Source organism: Canis lupus, chromosome 8, assembly GCF_048164855.1.
Source record: "Canis lupus baileyi chromosome 8, mCanLup2.hap1, whole genome shotgun sequence".
NCBI classification, from domain to species: domain Eukaryota; kingdom Metazoa; phylum Chordata; class Mammalia; order Carnivora; family Canidae; genus Canis; species Canis lupus.
The window spans coordinates 57209165-57215673 of NC_132845.1; the positions used below are offsets into that span (position 1 = coordinate 57209165).

Genomic DNA, 6509 nt, shown 5'->3' on the forward strand with positions numbered 1-6509 from the left:
ATATGACTGAATTGCAAGTATCCGCGGGTAAAGGAGACGTGGCCATGGGGGTGTAGCTCATGCCACCTGTGAGGGCTGTTGCCAGCAGTGTGATCAGCATACTCAGGGATCCTGGGGGCCGGGAGCCAGGGTAGTAATTTGTACCCCTGACTCCCTGTTTCCTTGCAGATTGATGGATACAGATAAAATGCCCAACAGCAGGCACATTAGGACCTAAGGCAGTAACTCAGGCAAGACTGCTACTCTTAGACTAATGTTCCCTTTCTCTTGCAAAGATTTCTGGAACACAGCTCAGAAAACCAAAGAATTTCAGAATTGGAAGGGATATAAAAACGCCACGATGAAACCCAAAGCCAGCTTGATCTAAGGTCCCTTCCAATGAGACCTCCACTGTCTTTTCCCTCATTCGCCAGCCACACTAAATTCTCAACCATTTCTAGAAAACACCCTGCTCTTTTTGCCTCTGACTTCTGACATGCACGGTTTTTGCCTCCTGGACTACTGTTTGCATGAAGAGCCTTTTAATTGGAGATGCCAGGAAATCCAATTCACACTGTCTTCAACAAAATAAAATATATCTATTGACTCACATAACGAAGGGTCCGTGGGTTGGTCTGGCTTCAGGTACAGTTTGATTCAGGACATAAATAATGCTAACAGGACCCAGCGTTTGGCCATGCTTCTTGTGAGTGGCTCCATTCCCAGGATCCGTTGTTTTTCTTGGCAGCTTCAAGATTCTTCTCTTGGAGAGTTACAAGATGGTTCCAGCAGCTGCAGGCTTCACCTGCTTCTAGCACTGAATGTGGTGGAATCTGTACCTTTCTGCACCCCCAGTCAATGTCCCCTTGTCTTTCATTGGCTCTACTTAGACAAGGCCATGGGATGTCCTGACTGGCCTAAAACTCCAGAAGCTGTGGTCTCCCAGGGTCATCCTACTCAATGAGCAGTGTAGAGAATGGATAAGAAGTCTCCCAAAACATATTTCCATGTTTTGGTAGAAGGAGGAAGGGTGGGTAGAAGGGACAAAGTATCTGTGTCTTTATTTTTGTGACTCTACTTATTATTGATATTTTTTCTTTTCTTTTTTTCTTTCTTTCTTTCTTTCTTTCTTTCTTTCTTTCTTTCTTTCTTTCTTTCTTTCTTTCTTTTCTTTCTTTCTTTTCTTTCTTCTTTCTTTTTCTTTCTTTATAAAAAGATTTTATTTATTTATTAATGAGACACACACACACACACACACACACACACACACAGAGGGAGAGAGAGAGGCAGAGAGACAAGCAGAGGGAGATGCAGGCTCCATGCAGGGAGCCTGACACGGGACTTGATCCCGAGTCTCCAAGATCAGGCCCTGGGCTGAAGGTGGTGCTAAACCGCTGAGCCACCCAGGCCTCCTTCATTATTGATATTTTATTTATTTTTCCCTGTCTTCTCTCCAGGCTGACTTAATCGCCTTAGCCTCCACGCTTCTCATAGCATGTGAGAGTAAGCTTTGTTTTTGTCATATTTTGGTGGTCCTTTGTGCATCCCCAGCTGGGCTTTAGGATCTCCCCAAGGGAACTCCTATTGGAGTAGCCCCACCTACGATTTTGTGCTGGGTATAACGGTACGGATTAGTAAAGGTTTCTTGAATGAAAGGGTGATATCCTAGATCGACCCTTAATTTGATGGCTGGAGTCCTCACTTTGAAACTCTAAAACCATGCCTGTGCATTCCTGGGGTTGCACGGTGCCCTAGCCAACTCCTCACATGTCTTACCCTATTCGGTGATCGCCCTGGGTTGAACCAGGTCCCCCTCCAAATGCATGCCCCACGCAGAACTGGTGAATGCCGCCTTGTTTGGAAACTGGGTCTTTGCAGATGTAGTGAGTTGAGTCGAGGTCCTCCTGGCTTAGGGTGGGCCCTAATTCAGTGGCTGGTGTCCTTAGAAGAAATGATGCAGAGACCTAGAAGAGATGCCGCCGGAGGGAGGGAGGCCGGCCACGTGCAGACAGTGGCGGGAATGGGTGTAATCACACAGCTGTAAACCATGGAACCCCCCCGGAAACCAGGGAACAGCAAGGGAGTGTTTTTCCCTGGAGCCTTCAGAGGGAGCACCACCCTGCTTTCACCTGCCTGGCAGTCAGAACAAGGGAAAATACATTGCTGTTTTTTTTTTTAATAAATTTATTTTTTATTGTTCAATTTGCTAACATATAGAACACCCAGTGCTCATCCCATCAAGTGCCCCCCCTCAGTGCCCGTCACCCAGTCACCCCATCCCCCGCCCACCTCCCCTTCCACCACCCCTAGTTTGTTTCCCAGAGTTAGGAGTCTCTCGTGCTGTTGTCTTAAAGCAGCACCCTGTTTGGGGTACTTGCTAGGACAGCCCCAGAAATCGAGCACTGTGGAGATTCTTCCTCTAGGGAGTCGGTCCTGGTTCAATAACTCGTTTCTCCAGCAGCTGCTGATTCGGGATTTAGCACGTGCCAGGCACTGGAGAGGTGCTGGGGACCCAGATGGCGCAGGCTTTTGGGCCACCCATCCCTTCGCCCTGTTCTCTGGCGAGTCCCCTCGTGGAGATGGCTCCAGAGAGTGAGCTGATGCTTGGGGAACATGTCAGATCTGGAGCCAGATGGACCTAGACTCCTCCTATCCTTGATCCTCACCAGATGTGTGACCTTGGGCAGAGTGGCCTTTGACCTCTGTCTGTCTCCCTCATCTGGAGTTGGGATGGGGGCCGACTGAGGTATTGTGTGCCAAATATTCAGCCCATCGCCAGGCCTACATCTGGCTGCTATTTTGATGGCTGCCTGAAGAATTTGGATGTAGAGGCCGAGTCTTTCTTTGTCATGTCAGTTTGACCACAACCTGTGTGTTTGGAAGACCTCTCCCTTCCCTGGTTGCATTTCCTTGGTGATGCTCGCAAGTGCTAATGTCTATCAGAGCTACACCCGGACCTCTCACAGAAACGTCACCTCCCTTGCTCGAAGAGTTCTACTCCAAGTAATGCAACCAGAAAGATTCAACTTGCTGTGTGAGCCACGTCCCATCGTAGACTGGTATTGAGCTTGTAGGCAATGAAAACCGGCCAGGTGCATTCACACCTGCTGCCCCATGAAGGGCTTGTCCAGATGGTTGCTGGGCCCCAAGGGCAGGACCTCATGTTTATCTCTGTTACATTTCATGTTGTGTGATTCAGCCTTCCGTACCAGCTGGTGGAGGTCTTCTGGGATCCTGATTCCATTATGTAGCATATTGCCTACAAGATAAAGTCCCCACTTTGTAGTGCACACAGATTTCTATCAGCCTTTATTCGAGGCCTCGATAAAAATGTTGAATGTTGGGCCAAAGGCTGAGCCGGCCCTCCCCGCTGGCAGCGGTGAGGAAGACAGTCTCCTGGTGGTGTATTAGGGCCCCAGGGGGTGGGCTCCGGAAAGGGCCACCAGCATCCTCTGTCCTGTCTGCTTCAGGGAGAAACAACTCCCAGTGCTTTTCTGTCCCAACTCTTTTTGTTCTCAGAAAAGCCCCAGGCCACTGCAGAATGATTTGCGGGTGCCACTGTCTTCAACCGCTAAGCTGAGGTCCCTGGGGTTAACTCTAGACATGACTGCATCTATCAGACCTTAAGGGGTCTGTTTGATTCTGAAGGATTCCAGAACTTCCTACAGCTTTAAGTGATGTGCCTTTGGATGAGTGCTGGACCCACAATTTAGGAGACCACTGGATAATACGACTTGTCGCCGTAACTGCTCACCTTTATCAAACACTTAGAGTTTTGGAGGGGCAGGCACAGTGCGCTGGCTCACTTGATCCTTTCAACAAACTTTTGGGCTGGACACTATGCTAGGGGGCCTCAGAAAGCTTAGACACGTTGTCCAATAAGGTCAGGGAACTAACTGATCATTGGTAGTACAGTTAGTCAAACCCAGACCCGACTTCCCTGGGACTCCCGGCTACCCCAGGCTCCTCTCTTAGTGCCAGGCAACTTTTCTGTACATTAACTCAGCAGGATGTTTATATGATTAATCCATTCATGAAATGCATTTGCTTAATGGCCGGTTTCCTTCACAAGACTCTCAGATTCACTTGGCCAAGTACCGTGTCTGCTTGGCGTCCCCGTAGCCCAGCACCATACCTGGCACTTGGCTAACACTCCATAAATATTTGTTGAAGGAAGGGACGGCTTCACGCAAATGTGCTTTAATCCACTTCCATAGGGTAGAAGGTGAACTCGATGGATGGTATTTATATTGTGACATGTGGCCGTCTCGGTGTAGCAGGGCTCAGCGTCCCAAATGGGAGTAAACACTCTCCTCCCAGAGCACTGAGAATTAATTAAGGTTTGTGACACCCTTTAAAATTCCTTACGATATATGGCTGCTTTCATCTGGCTAAGTGCAAGGCGGCATTATGGGGCCATTACTGGGCCACGCTGCTAATGGGCATTTGTCAACCTCCTTCCCGTCCACCGTGTGCTAGACCCGTGCATCCCCGGTAATTGCTAAATAACTCATGGAGCACTTGAGTTGCTAAATTAATAGATGAAATAATAGAATGGAAATAGGAACAGGCATGTGGGATGAATAGAGCCATCCCAACAAGGTTTTCCCTGCTCGTATGTCTCTTAAATAAAGACTACGCTTCTGGTTAGGATTGCAAGAATGGATTTTTATAGACTTTGGGAGAGTTCAGTGGGCTTGTGGGAGTTGTGGTGGCTATATTTGATGGGTGGTCCCTGTAATTCTGCCGGAAGTCCTGGGGGATGAGGGGAGCGAGTCTACTCACACCGTGATTTAACTATAGACGGCTCACCCATCAAGGAAGGAGGTAGGTGAGAAGAACCAGCTGGCTTTTTGAGTAGGAGCAAAAGAATGAACCAATAATGGCTTTCCTGCAATGATTCAAATACGAGCAGGAAATTTAGAGGCGGCTGGTCTCGAAGGAAAGATAAATAAGCAGCAACAGTTGAAGCCAGGACACAGGGGTGAGGACCCCGCTCATCCCATGAAAACCTCTTACAGACAAAGGAGTCTAACCCATTCCACTTAGTGTCCAAGACCTTCAGCTTCATTACGTGTTCACATCCTTTTGCCTGTCAGTGCAAATTAAAATAAATTTTGAAGAGGAAAACTTAACTCTAGAGTTTTGAAGTGAAAAATTAAATTAAAAAAAAAAAAAGGAAAAATGAACAGAGAAGTCCCTAAGGATCCTGAACACTCCTAAAATACTCCTGAAATGTACTTGAGATTTGTTTGGGGTGTATCAGACGGATAAAATTCAGATGATATTGTCATTAGACAAATTATTCTTAAAAAAAATTCTTAGGTGTCAGAGACTGGCAATAAAGAACACCTGGATACCCCTCCTGGATACATGAATAGACACTCAAAAGGAAATGGAATTTTGAGTGGTGAGCTGGGTCCAGGTGACATGGTGATTTGGGGGAGATGCATGGGGAGGGCCTTTTGATGTCCGGCACCCAGGCAGGAGGCTCCTGGCATCTGTGATCGGGATGGGTATATTTTCAGAAGGACTTTGTATGGTAATGGCAGCTGCTTTGCTGGGAGATGTCCTCGCATCTCTCCTCCTGTGGGTGACCTCCTTGCTTCCTAGGCAATCATCTGAGGTTGATGAGGGACTGTTCAGAGCAGGAGGACGGGAAGTCCCCAGGGGAGGGGTTGTGTGCAGCCCGGAAGTCCAGGGCACCTGGGCTGAGAGGGGTGTGAGTTTCAATCGAAGCTCTGTCTCTTCTCAGCACTGAGATTTTGGATGAAGATCTTCTCCTTTCTCTTGTCCAGTTTTGTCAGCTGCAAAATGGGCTAAAATAGCACATACTGAAGAATTTTTTTTAAATGAAAATATTTGATTTTATGTGTTAAAAATTCATCTCAGTACCTGGAACACTGTCAGTGATCAATAAATGATAGTGATGATGGCTGTTATTATAATCGACATGATTAAAATGGCAATATAATCACAATAGGGATTATAGCAACAAAAAGGCAGCAGGCTCAGAGCCCCATGGAGGACTTGGGGTACAACCCAGTGAAAGCCTGGAGCCCGTTTAGATGGTGTCCAAGTGGTAAGGATGGATGGAAGCAACCCTTTGGCTCCTCTGGGTGTCCGGGATCAGATTTCAAACAATACCTTAATATTATCATTGGAGTCACTGTTACATTTACCATCATGCGTAGCAAAGAATCTGACCTTGCTCAAGACGCCTGGTCTTTGTCCTCGGCTCCTGGCAGGTAACCCAGTGTTGTGCCTGATAGGAATGTCTTTGCTTGGGACCCAGGTCACAATATGATTTACGGTGGGGTATGGCCACACGTTGCGGTGAGGGTGGTCGTGCCTGAGCCATGCCAGGAAGATCACGGTGAGATTTGGGGAGGGGGCTTCAGGTCATGCCCAAAGGGGTGAGGACTGGAGACGGAGATTAGCCACATGAGCAGTCAGTCAGGCCTGCCCAGTAGAGCTCCAGCAAAAAGCTCTGACCTCAAGGCTCAGGGAGCAGCCTGGGTTTGCAATAC

At 47.8% G+C, this 6509-nt stretch overlaps 1 protein-coding gene across 1 annotated transcript in view; it reads left to right on the forward strand.

Annotated features, from left to right (window-relative positions):
* The window catches only part of HS3ST4 (heparan sulfate-glucosamine 3-sulfotransferase 4), a 401306-nt gene that overhangs the window by 180550 nt on the left and 214247 nt on the right, over positions 1 to 6509 (forward strand). The gene's annotated exons all lie outside the window — the stretch shown is intronic.